Genomic DNA, 17,926 nt, shown 5'->3' on the forward strand with positions numbered 1-17,926 from the left:
TTTTGCTTGTCTGTAAAGCTTTTGATTTCTCCATCAAATCTAAATGAGATCCTTGCCGGGTAGAGTAATCTTGGTTGTAGGTTCTTCCCTTTCATCACTTTAAGTATATCATGCCACTCTTTTCTGGCTTGTAGAGTTTCTGCTGAGAAATCAGCTGTAAACCTTATGGGAGTTCCCTTATATGTTATTTGTCGTTTTTCCCTTGTTGCTTTCAATAATTTTTCTTTGTCTTTAATTTTTGCCAATTTGATTACTATGTGTCTCGGCGTGTTTATCCTTGGGTTTATCCTGTATGGGACTCTCTGCGCTTCCTGGACTTAGGTGGCTATTTCCTTTCCCATGTTAGGGAAGTTTTCGACTATAATCTCTTCAAATATTTTCTCTGGTCCTTTCTCTCTCTCTTCTCCTTCTGGGACCCCTATAATGCAAATGTTGTTGTGTTTAATGTTGTCCCAGAGGTCTCTTAGGCTGTCTTCATTTCTTTTCATTCTTTTTTCTTTAGTCTGTTCTGCAGCAGTGAATTCCACCATTCTGTCTTCCAGGTCACTTATCTGTTCTTCTGCCTCAGTTATTTTGCTATTGATTCCTTCTAGTGTAGTTTTCATTTCAGTTATTGTATTGTTCATCTCTGTTTGTTTGCTCCTTAATTCTTCTAGGTCTTTGTTAAACATTTCTTGCATCTTCTCGATCTTTGCCTCCATTCTTATTCCGAGGTCCTGGATCATCTTCGCTATCATTATTCTGAATCCTTTTTCTGGAAGGTTGCCTATCTCCACTTCATTTAGTTGTTTTTCTGGGGTTTTATCTTGTTCCTTCATCTGGTATATAGCCCTCTGCCTTTTCGTCTTGTCTGTCTTTCTGTGAATGTGGTTTTTGTTCCACAGGCTGCAGGATTGTAGTTTTTCTTGCTTCTGCTGTCTGCCTTCTGGTGGTTGAGGCTATCTAAGAGGCTTGATGGGAGGCTCTGGTGGTGGGTAGAACTGACTGTTCGATAATGACCTAGTCACTAGCACAGCTATGCGACAGCAGACCTCCAACATAGGGGCTGGCAGCTTATCCCAGGGGCCCAGGAACACCAGCTATGTATCCTCCGTGCAGCAAGCTGCATCTGACCAGGGCCCCCGCACAGGAGCAGCAGACCCAGGACCGCCCAGACCGTGTGGGAGAAGCTCATTTGCTTTGTGCTTGTTCTGGAGCCTCGGCCTGAGGGGCAGGCAGCTGGTTTGACACACACTCGGAGGCCTACAGGGCGCCCGCCGGGATGGAGACGAGGGCGCTGTCTTCACGCTGCTGGATCATGTTTTTTTAATCCATTCAGTCAGTCTCTGCTTTTTAGTTGGAATATTTAATCCATTTGCATTTATTGTAATTGCTGAAAAGGTAGGATTTACATTATTTGGTGTTTGTTTTCTGTAAGTGTTATGTCTTTTTGTTTCTCTTTTCCTCTATTACTTTCTTTTTTTTGTTAGATATTTTCTAGTATACCATTTTAATTCCCTTATTGTCTGACTGTATTTTTAAAATTTCTTTCTTTATTTCCCTGGGGATTACCAATTAATGTTTTAATTTATAATAGTCTAGTTTGGATTATACTAGTGTTATTAAAATGTATACATCAAAAAATTTGCTGCTTGTGGTGGTGGGGGAGGGATAGTTAGGGAGTTTAGGATTGACATGTACACACTGCTGTATTTTAAAATGGATAATCAGGGACTTCCTGGTGACGCAGTGGTTAAGAATCTGCCTGCCAGTGCAGAGGACACGGGTTTGATCCCTGGTCCGGGATGATCCCACATGCCGCGGAGCAACTAAGCCCATGCGCCACAACTACTGAGCCTGCGCTCCAGAGCCCGCGAGCCACAACTACTGAAGCCCACGTGCCTAGAGCCCGTGCTCCACAACAAGAGAAGCCACTGCAACGAGAAGCACACACACTGCAACGAAGAGTAGCCCTCACTCGTCTCAACTAGAGAAAGCCTGCGTACAGCAATGAAGACCTAACGCAGCCCAAAATAAATAAATTAGATAAATTAATTAAAAAAAAATAAAAATGGATAACCAGCAAAGACATACTGTATAGCACAGGGAAGTCTGTTCAGTATTATGTTATAACCTAATTGGGAAAAGAATTTGAAAAAGAATGGATACATGTATATGTATAACTGAATCACTTTGTTCTACAGCTGAAACTAACACAACATTGTTAATCAACTATAATATAAGAAGTTGGAAAAATACAGAAAAAAATTTGCTGCCATATAGCTCCATTTCTTTTTTTTGTTTTTAATTTTATTTATTTATTTATTTATTTTTGGCTGTGTTGGGTCTTCGTTTCTGTGCGAGGGCTTTCTCTAGTTGTGGCGAGCGGGGGCCACTCTTCATCACGGTGCGTGGGCCTCTCACTATCGCAGCCTCTCTTGTTGCAGAGTACAGGCTCCAGACGCACAGGCTTAGTAATTGTGGCTCACGGGACTAGTTGCTCCACGGCATGTGGGATCTTCCCAGACCAGGGCTCGAACCCGTGACCCCTGCATTGGCAGGCAGATTCTCAACCACTGCGCCACCAGGGAAGCCCTAGCTCCATTTCTTTTGTCCTTCTTGAATTGTTGTTGTCATATAAATTACATGTCTGTTCATTGTATGCTCATCCACACAGATTTACAATGATTGCTTTATGTAGTTGTCTTTTAAGTCATGTAGGAGAAGAAAAGAGTTACAACTAAGAATACATTTATACTGTCTTTAATATTTATTTATGTAGTTGCATTTTCCTTTTTAAATTTTTGTTTTATGTAGTTTTAAAAATTAATTAATCAATGGCTGCGTTGGGTCTTTGTTGCTGCGCAGGCTTTCTGTAGTTGTGGTGAGCGGGGGCTACTCTTTGCTGCGGTGCGCAGGCTTCTTATTGCGGTGGCTTCTCGTTGTGGAGCATGGGCTCTAGGCATGCGGGCTTCAGTAGTTGTGGCTTGTGGGCTCTAGAGCACAGGCTCAGTAGTTGTGGCACACAGGCTTAGTTGCTACGCGGCATGTGGAATCTTCCTGGATCAGGGCTCGAACCCGTGTCCCCTGCGTTGGCAGGTGACTTCTTAACCACTGCACCACCAGGGAAGCCCCTTACCTGGCACATTTTTAGGTGATTTCTGTTGTATAGCTTAATGTAAAAGGAGAAGGAGGCAGAATTGGCTTATGGATTTTTTTTTATGGTGGTGGCTCAGGTTGAATCCTTTAGGAATTAACTGGCTTCAAAGTATAGACAGGAACCATTTGTTCAATCATTTGTTCCTTTATTTGTTCATTTTTTTTTTTAAATAAATTTATTTATTTACTTATTTGTTTATTTATTTTTGGCTGCATTGGGTCTTCGATGTTGGGTCTTCATGGCTGCGCACAAGCTTTCTCTAGTTGCGGCGAGCGGGGGCTACTCTTTGTTGCGGTGCGCGGGCTTCTCATTGCAGTGGCTTCTCTTGTTGCAGAGCTTGGGCTCTAGGCGCGCAGGCTTCAGTAGTTGTGGCACGTGAGCTCAGTAGTTGTGGCTCGCGGGCTCTAGAGCACAGGCTCAGTAGTTGTGGTGCACGGGCTTAGCTGCTCCGCAGCATGTGGGATCTTCCCGGACCAGGGCTCGAACCCGTGTGCCCTGCATTGGCAGGCGGATTCTCAACCACTGCGCCACCAGGGAAGTCCTATTTGTTCATTTTTGTAACAAACATTTAATTCCTTCTGTGTGTCGGCTTCTGAATTGGGAGTCAGATGAGAATAAACATGGTGCCTTGTCTCTGTGGAGGTCCTTGTGTTCTAGTTTTGAGAAAGACACACAGTTACACAGTTTGATAATTGCTATTAAAAGAGAGCAATTGCTATTAAAATTGCTCTCCAGAGAGAGAAGGTGTAGGAGCAGCATAGGGGAAATGCCTTCCTGTTGGGGTGCTTAGGGAGGGCTCCCGTGTGCTCATTCCTGCCTCAGGCTGAGACCATGGCTCTCTGGCTCAGGAATCCAGATGGAATCTTGGCGAAGGGTTGGCTGCTGCACATGTTCAGACTGGAGTGGAGAGGTGGCTCCCACCTGCCTCCGACAAGCTGGCCACGGCCCCGTGTGGTTTGTGAACATTTGACGTTTGTCCACACCAAACTGAGATGTGCTGTAAGTGTGAAGTGCACACTGGATTTCAGAGGCTTTTGAGATGTCTTGTGCTTTTCAGGGGTACTGTCTTTTTTTGTTTCTTTTGTTTTTTTTTAATTGGTTACATGTTGAACTGGTAACATTTTAGATGTGTATTGGGTTAAATAAAATATATCAAAATTAATTACTCCTATTTCTACTTTTTAACATGGCTGCTGGAAAATGTAGAATTATACTTGTGGCTCATACTGTGTTACCGTTGGATAGTGTTGCCCTGGGCTGAAGACATTTCGAGTTTGTCTTAACTTTGGCCCATCTAGGACAAGAATCCTGCAGTCTAGGGGGAGAACGACAGGTTAATTCTCCAGGAAGAGGGCTAAAGAGTAAGGGTTCTGAGTGGAAGGCGGGAGGAATGTGCCCGTTGGGGTGAGGGGAGCCCTGGCTTGGGCAGAAGCCGGCAGTTAGGATGTGGGTTGGCGGCGGCCGCCTGGCCTGGGTCAGGGCTCAAGTGTGGGTCAGAGCGGCTGGAACAGAGTGATGTGGGGCCGGTGTGCCGCTCTCTTGTCTGTGTCTGCAGCCCTGCCAGGTGCGTGTGATGGGAGTGGGGGCTTTTGGTCCTGTTATTGCCGCTGGCCTCGAGCACTGAGGGGTTGGAACAGTAGACGTCTCAGCTGCTTTTCAGCTTGAACATCCTGTCATCCTTGGACATCCGCATTCTCAAATGCGGGTATTTGTGTGCACGTGCTTCGTGACCTTTCTGTAAATTAAATCCCAGTTACTCAGACTTCATTCCATCTTTGCTGTTTCCAGGACCTCCCAGGCCTGCCCTTTGAGGCGGTTCTGAGCAGGGCACCGTTGACCTAGGTGTTGCCAAATCCATTGGTTAGTTCTCCTTCCTTTTACTGGCCCTCATGACAGCATTTGACATTCAAATTCAAGAAAAAAGGAGTGATTAGTTATCTTCATTTGGCCTCCAGATCACCTCACTCTGCTGGTTTTTCCTACCAGTTGAGCCTTTCTGTTTGGTCTTGTTTGCAAGACCCATGCCCTGAGCCTGACCTGTAGATACTGAAGGGCCCTGGGGATCTGTCCTGGTGCCCTGGTTCCGTGTCCTCACGCCGAGCCGTCTCCGACCCCAAGCCGCACCTTTGCCTGCCCCCAGGTTGGGGACGTGCTGACTGAGAGCTTGGAGGGCGGGTGGGCACCTGCAGCCCAGTGTGAAACGCCAGCACTCCCTGACCTCTGAGCTCTGCTTGTCCCACTGTGGCCGGTGCCACCTGTTCCTCAGGGATGCAGTGGGTCCACCTTTAGCACATCCTCTGCCCTCATGGGGGCTGCCACTGGGGTCTCAGCCTGCCTCCTCTCCCTGCTTCCCGATGGCCTGGGCTCTGCTCAGAGGCCTGGGCGTCCTCGTCGTGTTTCTGCTCTGCAGGCAGCCTTCCTGTGGCTTCCATGCTCTTCACCAGGGCTGACAAGGCCTTGTGTGGCATCTGGCCCTAGGCCGCCTGCCATCTCTCCTGCCTCTTCCCCCGACTCTCTGCACTCCAGGCCCGGCGGCCTCCTGGCCCTGCCCTGCCTGCTCCAGCGTCTCCTGCTTCCTTTGCCTGACTGTGCTCTCACCCCGTGTAGTTGCTGTGTGCTGGGAAACCGGGTCTCCGGGCCTGGCGAGTTGTGCCAACCTAGACCAGTTGGGTGCTTGGGAAGCTCTGAGGTGGCCCTTGCAGCCGCTGCCTTGGCCCTGGGAGTCTTCAGTTAGAATCCTTGACTGTTTCTGCTTGTTGGTTAGAGGCTGTCTCTGAAGGTTGTTGGCAGAGATGTGACTCTAATGAGAAATTTGCATGCTGACTCTTTAGTTGTAGGAGTTTTTATAATAGGACTTGACCTGTTTTTTTGTTTGTTGTCAGCTTTTAAAAACCTTTATGACCTGACCTGCTGAATCTGTTGATTAAAAACAAAGGTAATCTTTTCCCACAGTGAAGTCTTTCATTCTTAACCCAAGCTCTTCTTACAACAAGAAAGTTACTTACAGTTTTGAATGTAAACTTGGGTAATTAAAAAGCTAAAAATTAAATTGTACATCAGAGTAGTAACGCTAAAGGTTTTTTCTCAACTTTTTATTCTGAAAAGCTTCAGACCTTTATGGAATGTCAAAGAATGTTCAGTGAGCACTCATGTACCCTTCACCTGGATTCATCGCTTACTCCCTCATGAGTCTTTCCCTCTGGGACATGCTGTTGTTGTTTTTAATGAACCATCGGAGAGTGAGTTGCAGATGTCATGACCCTTCTCCCCTGTTTTTCAGTGTGTATCTCCTGAGAACAGGGAACTTCTCATAGAGCCACAGCACAGTGATTAAATTCAGGAAATTTAACAGATGGTTTAGTCAGTACTGTTAACATCAGGTGTTAGATTCAGGTGAAATAGTTTTGACTAGAATGCTACACAGGTGACCTTGTGGACTTTTTGTTACATTGGGGGTCACAGGTCACTTTGTCCTGATCCTGTTGACCCTGCAGTTTCCTTGGTTGGTGAAGAGGGTGTTGCTGCCTCTTTTCTTCTTCATGATTCATCAGTAAACCAATTCTCTCATTCCTTCTCATTTATCAGCTGATGGTCTTCTTTAAGAAGAACTTTCTTTCCCTCTTTGTACCTCACTTTTTTGGTATTGCTACAGAGTATTTATTAAACATGTTATAATCTATTTTTTTATCATTTTTCTTTTTGATGTTGAAATTATCCCAGATGTGGCCAATTGAGCCCTTCAAGCAAGACTCTGTGTCTTTTTTTTTTTTTAATTATTTGGCTGCACCGGGTATTAGTTGTGGTATGTGGGATCTCCATTGCTGCATGCAGAATCTTCGTTGCGGCATGCGGGATCTTTAGTTGCAGCATGTGGCATCTAGTTCCCTGACCAGGGATTGAACCCGGGTCCCCTGTGTTGGGAGCGCAGAGTTTTTTTTTTTTTTTTTTTTTTTTTTAAATTAATTAATTTTTTTGGCTGCGTTGGGTCTTCATTGCTAAGCGCGGGCTTTCTCTCGTTGTGGCACGTGGGGGCTACTCTTCGTTGCGGTGCGCGGGCTTCTCATTGCCGTGGCTTCTCTTGTTGCGGAGCACGGGCTCTAGGCGTACAGGCTTCAGTAGTTGGTGGCACGCGGGCTCAGTCGTTGTGACTCACGGGCTCTAGAGCGTGGGCTCAGTAGTTGTGCACGGGCTTAGTTTGCTCTGTGGCCTGTGGGATCTTCCCAGACCAGGGCTCGAACTCGTGTCCCCTGCATTGGCAGATGGATTCTTAACCACTCTGCCACCAGGGAAGTCCCGAGAGCGCAGAGTCTTAACCACTGGACCGCCAGGAAAGTCCCAAGATTGTTTGTATTTTAAACATGATTCCAATTAGTTTTTGAGCACCTTCTTACTTTGTGGGATAACAAAATTATAAGAGACTATTTTGTACAATTGTTGGCAGATAAATACGAAAACCTAGATGAAATGGAGACTGTCCTAGGAACATATAATTTACCAAAATTTACTGTAGTAAAGATAGCATGTCAGTTATTTATTGCTGTGTAACAAATTTCCTCAGATTTAGCAGCTTAGAACAACACACATTTGTTATCTCACACTTCTGTGGTCAGGACCCCAGGCTGGGCCCTCTGGGTCAGGGTCTCCTAAACAGGCTGCAAACAGGAAGAGCTGTCTGAGTTCAACTAGGGTGGGATCTGCTTCCAAGCTTGCAGTTTGTCTGTCTTAAACCTGCCCATCCATACTTCCCTCCCTATCTGTCTGTCTGTCTGTCTATCTCTCTCTCCCTCTCCCTCTCTCTCTCTTACTTAGTGGGAAACCCTGGAGACATTCCCACCAAGGTCAGTAACAAAGTTAGGCTGCTTATCGTCTCCACGAATCTTTAACATTTTGTTGTTGGGATTAAGCCATATAATCAGTTAAGAGAGCTATTGGAGACGAAAAATTAGAAAGTAAGTGGTAAAACTGTTTGTAAGTGAGATAACTGTACCTGGACAACCTAAGAGAGTCAGTGCTAAAATGCAGACAGTGAAATCGTTCAGTAAAGGAACTGGGTATAAAATTGACATATGAAAGTCAACAGCCTTCATATGTACAAAACAGTAACCCATTTATAACAACACAAAAGATAAAGTAAATGAAATGAGTTTAATAATGTGCAGAATTTATATGAGGAATAGTATAAAGCACTCCCACAACGAGAGACCTGAACCCTGGAGAGACAGTTCTTGTTCTTGGACATCATGAAAGTGTTAATTCTCCGAAATTACTATACAGGTGTGCCTTTGTCCTTGTGGAAATACTGACAAGGAATCATTGACGGCTCTACCCTTCCTCACGTCTCACATCAGCCCATCGGAAAATCCTGCTGGCTGTGCCCTCAGAACAACTTCCGCTCTCACCACTGTCTCTCACGGCGTCACTGCTTGGGTCCAGTTCACCATGGTGCCTTTCTTGGATTGTAGTGGTCACCCCTTAACTGGTCTTCTGAGTTTTTCTGCTTCCCATGCTGTACCTACCCCATCCATCCTTTGCCCCAAAGTCAGACAGATCCTTCATACATTACGTTGGAACTGCTCAATATCTTCACTGTGATAGTAGATCGGCCAGCTAACCAGGTGAGAAAACTGTGCAGAACCTAACACACACACACACACTCACGTGTGAATACAAGTAGAAGTGAGGAAATCTGAATAAGGTTGGTGGGTTGCCTGGTTATGATATTATGCTGTAGTTTTGCAAAATGGTACCTTTAGGGAAACTGGACGTTAGTGGGTTGAATGGTGTCCTCCTAAATTCATGTTCATCTGGAATCCCAGGATGTGCCCTTATTTGGACATAGGATCTTTGCCAGTGTAATTTGTTAAGAATCTGGAGGTGAAATCATCCTGGACTTAGGGTGGTGTTCTTGACTCCAATGACACAGACACAGGGAAGACGGCCATGTGACCACACAGGCAGTGATTGGAGCGATGCCTGTGTAAACCGAGCAGTGTGGAGGGTTGCCACAGCCACCAGAAGCTACTGGAGCCTTCAGAGGGAGTGTGGCCCGACCAACACCTTGGCTTTGTATTTTTATCTTTTTAAATTTTTGGCCGCGTTGGGTCTTTGTTGCTGCACGTGGGCTTTCTCTAGTTGCGGCGAGTGGGGGCTACTCTTCGTTGCGGTGTGCGGGCTTCTCATTGCGGTGGCTTCTCTTGTTGTGGAGCACGGGTTCTAGGCTCACGGGCTTCAGTAGTTGCAGCACGCAGGCTCAGTAGTTGTGGCTTGCGGGCTCTAGAGCGCAGGCTCAGTAGTTGTGGCACACGGGCTTAGTTGCTCCACGGCATGTGGGATCTTCCTGGACCAGGGCTTGAACCCGTGTCCCCTGCATTGGCAGGTGGATTCTTAACCACTGTGCCACCAGGGAAGTCCCCAACACCTTGATTTTGGACCTCTGACCCTAGAACTGTGAAAGGATAAAAACAGATTTGTTTTAAGCCACCCAGTTTGTGGTACTTTGTTACGGCAGCCCTGGGAAACTAATACACTGGGCAGAGTGTACAAGGAGGTCTATGTGTTATTTCTTACACTTCATGTAAATCGACAGTTATCTCAGTAAGGGATTGTTTACAGTTTGCACAGCAACTGTCTCATTTTATATTCCCATCAGCAGTGTCCGAGGGTCCAGTTTCTTTATGTCATTACCAACTCTTGTTATGGTGCATCTTTTCATTGTCATCATCTTAGTGGGTGTGAGACTGTATCTTGTGGTTTTGATTTGCATTTCTCTAATGACTAATAATGTTCAGGATCTTCTCATGTGGTTATTGGTCATTTGTCTTTGTTGGAGAAATTTCTGTTCAGATCCTTTTCCCATTATAAAATTGGGTTGTCTTTTTATTATTAAGTTGCATATGTTCTTTATATGTATATTACAGATGCAGGTTCCTTATCAGATATATGACTTGCAAATATTTTTTCCCATTCTGTGGGTTGTGTTTTCACTTCCTTGATGGTGTCCTTTGAAGCACAAGCATTTTTAATTTTGATGAAGTCCAGTTTCTCTGTTTTTCTTCTGTTGCTTGTGCTTTTGGTGTCGTATCTCAGAAGCAGTTGCTAAATCCTAGGTCATGAAGATTTGTGCCTATGTTTTCTTCTTAGAGTTTTACAGTTTTAGCTCTTATATTCAGATCTTTGATCCATTTAAAGTTAATTTTTGTACATGGTATCAGGTAGGGGTCCAACTTTATTCTTTTGCATGTGGCTGTCCCAGCACCATTTGTTGAAAAGACTGTTCCTTCACCATTGAATGGTCTTGGTATCTGTTGAAAATCAGTTGACCATAGATGTATGGATTTATCCCTGGACTCTATATTCTATTGATCAAATGTCTATCTTTATGCAAGTATCACACCATCTTGATTACTGTAGCTTTGTAGGAAGTTTTGAAATGGGGAAATGTGAATTCTCCAACTTTGTTTTTCTTTTTCAAGATTGTTTCGGCTATTCTGTGTCTCTTAAGTTTCCATGTGAATTTTAGGGTCAACCTGTCAATTTTTACAAAGAAGCCATCTGAGATCCTGATAGGGATTGTGCTGGGTTTTCTTTTAAATGTAATTACCCCTGAGTGGAGTCATGTATATATAACTAATGTCAGGAGACACAAGCAAATGTTTGGTGATATACAAATGGAGTCGCAGACCAACAGACATAATGGGGATTGGGTCCCAATGGGATGGGCCAGACTGGGGAATATAGAGAGGGAGGCACACAGACCTGAAGACTGGTGTAAAGGCCAAGGTGTGTTATTGGATAGACAGACCCTGGGAGGTGTCTTTGTGGTTGGTAAGTGTAGGGAACAAGCACGTGGGACTGAGCCTCCAGGGTGGTCAGAGTCCGGGAGGGGTGGTGGATGCTGCCGATGATGGTTCATACAAGCCAGTGTGAGGTGGGGGGCAGAGGCAGGTGTCAGGGACCCTCGGTGTGAGGTGAAGTCAGTAGGAAGGAACATGTCAGTTGTTTTCAGCTGGCAGCCTTGCTGGTGGAGGCTGGTCAAAAAGACCAAAAACTATTGTTAGCCATGGATCCAGGAGTCTCACTGATAGGGCTTTACCTAAAGAGAGGACGATGCTTTGCATGTGTTGGTGCTCACTCAGTATGGTTGAGTAATGAGTGGATGAGTGTACGGTAATCATCACTTACGGAGACGTTAAAGTAAAGTGTCTTTTAAAGTAATGATGAATTGAAAAATCACAGATGGTCAATGATAGAGAAGCTTGATGAAGTGTTCTACGACCGTTAACGTGGTGACTGGAGATGTCATGCATGTTTAAGGGAAAATCACTGGTACGGATCAGTCATGTGAAATGTGTACGTGTGAGGAGAAACTGGAAGGAAATGAAAAATTTTGAGTTAAGGTGGTGATGGTTGTTTCAAAATTTCCCTTTACTGTTACCTTCCTAATAAACAAAAACATCGGCTCCGTACTAATCTGTAGGAAGGAGCTCAGACTGGCTTTGTTTTCCTTGACCACCTTGGCCCCAGGCTTGGCCCAGAGTGGGGGCTGGGATCGCACCCCGAAGCAGGGCCGTGGAAGGGGTCCCACTGAACCTCTGGCTGCTCGTCCTCCACCTTCCTCTGCTCAGTCAGCAGGTGCCTGCCTGGAGCCTGCCGTACCCTGTCGCCCTTGGTGCGTAGCAGTGAGCTGGATCGACAGACGCCTGTATACCAGCAGGGCACCCGGCTGAGGGAGAGCAGACAGGAAGGGTGGGGAGGCAGGTGGCCCTGCGGTCTCGGGGATCAGCGGGGAGGCCAGCGCTGCCGCAGTGAAGTGAGGGTGGGGATCAAGGTCGCGGCCTGGCGTCTCTGGGTGGGATGGAGGTACTGCCTTCCGCTTGGACAGGGCCCTTCTTGTTGCGGCTTGAGCCTAGACTGAGGGGGCGAGGGTGCTGGTGGGAGAGAGGAAAGGCTGTTGCGTGGCTCAGGGCACAGGCCTGGCTTGGTGAGGGAGTTAGGAGAAAGGGCAGTTTCAGGATCTATTTTGAAGATGGGAACTGAGGGGGAGGTCAGGACGAAGGCTTGAGAAGTCAGATTCCGGAAATATGTTGAAGGTAGAGCCACGTGATGGATCGGTTGTGATTTGTGACATGGAAAAGAGGAAATCAGATTCTTGGGGTTGTGGGCCTGAGCTGAGATGAAGTCCACCCCGGGGGAGCTGGTTTGGGGGAGATTACCAGCTTGGGTGGGTACCTTGTGTGTTTGTCCATCCACTGCAGCCTCAAAGCCTGTCCTGTGGTGAGAGACTTGCTCTCCAATAGGAATGAATCTCCTTCTAGACTTTTCTGCACCTTTACATGCATATGTAGACTATATTATGCATTATACATGTAAATGTTAGTATATAGTACATACAGTTTTTTTTTTTTTTTTTTACTATCTATCTATCTGTCTATTTATTTATTTATTTAGGCTGTGCTGGGTCTTAGTTGCGGCATGTAGGATCTTCAGTTGCAGCATGCATGTGGGATCTAGTTCCCTGACCAGGGATCGAACCCGGGCCCCCTGCATTGGGAGTGCAGAGTCCTAGCTGTTGGACCACGAGGGAAGTCCCATATAGTTTTGTTTTTTTAAAATTAATTAATTAATTAATTAACTAATTAATTTTTGGCTGCGTTGAGTCTTCGTTGCTGCGCGTAGGCTTTCTCTAGTTGCGGTGAGCGGGGGCTACTCTTCGTTGCGGTGCACAGGCTTCTCATTGTGGTGGCTTCTCTTGTGGAACATGGGCTCTAGGTGCGTGGGCTTCAGTAGTTGTGGCTCATGGGCTCTAGAGCACATGCTCAGTAGTTGTGGTTCACATGCTTAGTTGCTCCGTGGCATGTGAAATCAGATCTTCCCAGACCAGGGCTCGAACCCGTGTCCCCTGCATTGGGAGGTGGATTCTTAACCGCTGCACCACCAGGGAAGCCCCCATATAGTTTTAACTGGATTTTTTTCATACTTCTCATTGTTTTCTAAAAATTGTTTCCTTTTACTTTTCTACCATAAGGTTTTACCAAGTCCAAAGTACATAACATTCCTAATGGTGTTTTTTAGCATTTACAAGTTTTTTTTCTTGGGGAACAGTTTTCTTTTTAATTTTATTATTTTAAAATATTTATTTATTTTTGGCTGCATTGGGTCTTAGTTGTGGCATACGGGCTCTTTTGTTGCAGCGTGTGGGCTTCTCTCTAGTTGTGGCACACGGGCTCAGTATTTGCGGTGTGCAGGCTCTCTAGTTGTGGCACGTGAACTCCAGAGTGCGTGGACTCGGTAGTTGAAGCGTGTAGGCCTAGTTGCCTCGCGGCATGTGGGATCCCAGTTCCCCGACCAGGGATCGAACCCGCATCCCCTGCATTGGAAGGTGGATTCTTAACCACTGGACCACCAGGGGAGTCCCTTTATTTTTTTAAGTTGAAGTATAGTTGATTTACAATGTTGTGTTAGTTTCAGGTGTACAGCAAAGTGATTCAGTTATACGTACATGTTTATCTATTTTTTTCAGATTCTTTTCCCTTATAGGCTATTATAAAACATCGCGTATAGCTCCCCGTGCTATACAGTAGGTCCTTGTTGGTTACCTATTTTATATATAGTAGTATGTATATATTAATCCCAAACTAGCATTTAGAAATTTTAATGTCATGTTATTTTCTTGAAAATTAAGGCCTAAAAATTTGTCATTGAATTGAAACAAAATATATAAACATTTTTTTCACATAAAACAAACATTTTCATTATAAATATTTGGTTGAATGCTCAGAAATTGCCATGTAAGTTTTTATAAAGATCGTGTGAAAGAAATCTTAAAGAGCTACAAAAAAAAAAAAAAGATATTTAAGTAACATTTGTTTTTTACATTAATGCAAAGAAAATTGCTCATAATTTCATGACCCAGATAACCTCTCTTGACACATTTAAGAAATATGTATAATTACATTATAAATCTCTGGAGAATTCGGATGTCATTCTGAATCTTGTGTTCAGCTTTCCCTGTGCTTTTTACAGTTTCATTGCACTAATTTGTATTCTTAAAATGTAGGTATTTCTATTTTAATAGTTTTAAATTTTATAAAGATAGTAATTTTCTGGGATTTTCTTTTTCACTTGATGTGATCTTGCGAAGATTTATTCATATTGCATATTGTTGTAATTGATTTATTTTATCTGGTTTCTAATCTTTCACTGTGTGAAAACACCCCAGTTTTTCCATCCACTCTCCCATTGAGGGGCATTTCAGTTGTTTCCAGGGTTGATTTTCTTTTTTCTCTTTTTTTTTTAAAAAAAATTATTTATTTATTTATTTATATTTTTGGCTGTGTTGGGTCTTCGTTTCTGTGCGAGGGCTTTCTCTAGTTGCAGCAAGCGGGGGCCACTCTTCATCGCGGTGCGTAGGCCTCTCAGTATCGCGGCCTCTCTTGTTGCGGAGCACAGGCTCCAGACGCGCAGACTCAGAGGCTGTGGCTCACGGTCCTAGTTGCTCCGCGGCATGTGGGATCTTCCCAGACCAGGGCTCGAACCCGTGTCCCCTGCATGGGCAGGCAGATTCTCAACCACTGCGCCACCAGGGAGTCCCTCTCTTTTTTCTTTTTAAAAATTGTGGCCCCCAGTGCTATGCACGTTTCTGTGCTCTTCTCTGGGGTGTCTACCTAGGAGTGGAATTGCCCGTCACTGGCTGTGTAAAATGTTCAACTTCAGGAGAGATTGCAGAGCCGTTTGCAAACGGTTGTGTTGGTGGGTCCCCCACCCCAGTGTGCATGGATCCTGTGTCCCTCTCCTCCCACGCCAGGCCTTTTGCTTTCAGTCATTTGAATGTGTGTGAATGGCATCTTACTATTGTCTTCATTGGTATTTCCTTGATCACGAATTATGTTGGACATCTCGTGTTTATTGACTGAATGTATTTCCTTTTATTGTGAAATGTCTGTAGATGCCACTCGTCTGCTTTTTGGTGCTTTGTGCTTTTCTTATTATTTTGCAGTTCTTTGTATATTCTTGGCGCTAATTCTTTGTTAGGTGTGGGTATTGTGAATATGTTCTCCTAGTTTTACAATTAGTTGTTTTCATATTTTAAGAAACCTGCCTTTATCTCGCAGTCTAAAAGAAATTCACTTAGATTTTGAACTTGTAGCTTAAGTTGTGTTTTTGATGTTTAATTCCTTATTTTTTCTAGAGTTGGCTTTTTTCTTGTATTTAAAATTTTTAAAAAACCGTATGAGTAGTGGTTCAGTGTCACCTTTTTCCATTTGCTTTGTTGTTTTTTCTTAGCTTCAGGGATTGAGCAAGTCTTCTTTTCTCCGCGAATCTGACACAGCACCTCCCAGAGCTCACATGAGCCTGAGGCTCCTTCTGGACTTAGGCCTTCCATACACCCTGGGAGCGCCACTGCCCCGTGCTCCTCTCCTTCAGAAGCATCCTGGATGTGTTTGGCCGTTTATTCTTCAGTATAAGCTTTAGGATCATCAAATTTGATGAAAAATTATGTTGAGATATTAATTGGAATTGCATACTGAGTCTGTAGATCAATTTGATGAGAATTGACATCTTCCCAATATTATGCCTTCCTATTGGTGAATATAGTATATCTCACTATTTCATTTAGTTAAAAAAAAAAATCTCAGTGAAACTGTATTTTTCCTGTAGAGGTCTTGCCATCTTTTGTAGATTTATTTCTAGATAACTGATGATTCTCTGATGCCATTGTAAATGATGTATGTCTTGTCTTTAATTACCATGTCTAATTGTTCACTGATGGTGTATAGCAAGGCAACTAACTAACTGATGATTTAACCTTATATCTAGTCACCTTGCTAAGCTCTACTGTTGTTTCTAGTAATTTGTAGGTCATATAATAACAAATAATAACAGTTGTAGTTCTTCCTTTCTGGTCCTCAGGCTGCAAATTTCTTGTCTAACTGTATTGGTTAGGACTCCCAGTACAATGTTGAATGGACGTGAGGTCCTTGTTCTTGGTTGTATTTATTTTTATTAGTTAATGAGCTGTCCAGTTTGAGATGATTTCAAACTTAAAAATCTTACACAAGTAATACACAGAATTTCCATATGCCCTTCACCCAGATTCCCCAGGGGTTGCCATTTTACCACATTTGTTCTATCATTCTATTCCTCTGTCTAGTTTTTATTTGCTTTTCATGATCGTTCCTTTTTTTTTTTTTTTTTACAATTTTATTTTATATTATTTATTTATTTGGCTGCACTGCGTGGCTTGCGGGGTCTTAGTTCCCCGACCAGGGATCAAAGCCATGCCCCCTGCAGTGGAAGCGTGGAGTCCTAACCACTGGACTGCCTGGGAGTCCCCCTTTATGATCATTCTTGATTTTGAAGGGAATGTTTCCAGTATTTCCTCATTTAGGATGATGTTTACTCTATTAGTTTTTAATATTCTTTATCAGGGTAAGGAAGATTCTCTTCTATTCCTGATTTATTGAGTTTTAAAAATCATACTTGGTATAGAAGCTTTCATCTGTATTTATAATAGAAATTTCCACTCATTTTATGATTTTCTTCCTTCTCATTTCTTGGATTTATTTTATTGTTCGTTTGTACCTTCTTTAGGTGAATTTGTCATTAGCACATTAACTTGGGGACTTTTTTTTTCATGAAGCTGCAGTCCACAGGCTCTGTTGTGGTAGTTTCTTTGGGTGTGAGGAGGTGGGGTAATGGGGTGAGGAGACCATATGGCTGGTTAGACAGATTAATGTCAAGGTCCTAGTTTTGTTGTGGTTGGTGGGCTAATGGGTCCTTACTGCACAATTAAAAATAATTGAATGAGTGAAGAAAAGCATGGTCTGGTGGTGACAGTGCGTCATGTACGGAGTTGGATTGATCAGAATTCCTAGTACATTTGAGGTCCAAAAGAAGAAACAAGAACAAAAAAAGTTAACCAGTAAGAAAGGGTGCATATTGCAAAGTAACCTTCCATCTCCCTTTCTGCTTTAATCTTACTTACAAAGGTCGCGCTATTAATACTTTCTTATAATTCCTTCCAAAAAGATTTTTATTCACATGCTGGCATCTGTTCTTGCGGGGATCTCGCAGACGCCCCATTCTGTACCTGACCTTTGGCTAGTCACCATGATTTTCCCACAGTAACACGTGGCTTATTCTTAGACTTTTCAGGAGCCTTTTAGTATTGCCTTGTAGGGATGTAGCAATTTCTGTAACTAGTTGGATATTTAGATTGTCTAATGAAGAAAGAAGGCCGAGTGAATTTCCTTGTTACTGTGATTTGGAGAGCTTTTCCAAGTGTATCTTAGAGTAAACTAAAGAGTAGAATTGCTTTGCCAAGGGATATGTGTGTTTTTAAATTTTACAAATATTGCCAAGTTGCCCCACAGAGGTTTCATTAATCTTATTGCACGGGCAGTAATGAGAATTGCCTGTTTATCCATACTCTCAGATATCAGACTTCAGAATATTTTGCCAGTCTGATAGGTGGAAAATGATACTTTTGTTGCTTTAAATGCATTTTCTTAATAATGAGTGAACAGTTACAGTTATTTCTATTAGCACGTGCATGCCTTTTCTGTCTGAGATGGGGTGGGACTGTTCTGTGCTCTGTGTGAGCTGAACAGGGTTGTAAATGACCTGGGTCTGTCAACACTGTTTTTTGCATCTGAAGTTCAAGTCCGGCACCTGGTTTGCTCTTGGCTGAGTGGAATCCGGGCACTTAAGAGGGAACGACTTGTTATTCATTTTTTCTGATGGGATCCTGTGACAGCCCAGAGGCCCAAGTTCAACACCAGCATCCAA

The 17,926-nt window shown here is 43.8% G+C and overlaps 1 protein-coding gene across 8 annotated transcripts in view; it reads left to right on the plus strand.

Moving 5' to 3' along the window:
- EHMT1 (euchromatic histone lysine methyltransferase 1) overlaps window positions 1-17,926 on the plus strand; it is a 153,263-nt gene that overhangs the window by 27,358 nt on the left and 107,979 nt on the right. The window contains exon 1 of one of the 8 annotated variants that reach the window (XM_036854514.1): window positions 8,653-8,754. The exons of the other annotated variants lie outside the window; for them this stretch is intronic. The gene's annotated coding sequence lies outside the window, so the exon portion shown is untranslated. Of the gene's footprint in view, window positions 1-8,652; window positions 8,755-17,926 lie in introns of those variants that run through there. 8 annotated transcript variants of the gene reach the window in all.

The sequence above is a fragment of the Balaenoptera musculus genome, chromosome 6, assembly GCF_009873245.2.
Source record: "Balaenoptera musculus isolate JJ_BM4_2016_0621 chromosome 6, mBalMus1.pri.v3, whole genome shotgun sequence".
Taxonomy (NCBI): Eukaryota; Metazoa; Chordata; class Mammalia; order Artiodactyla; family Balaenopteridae; genus Balaenoptera; species Balaenoptera musculus.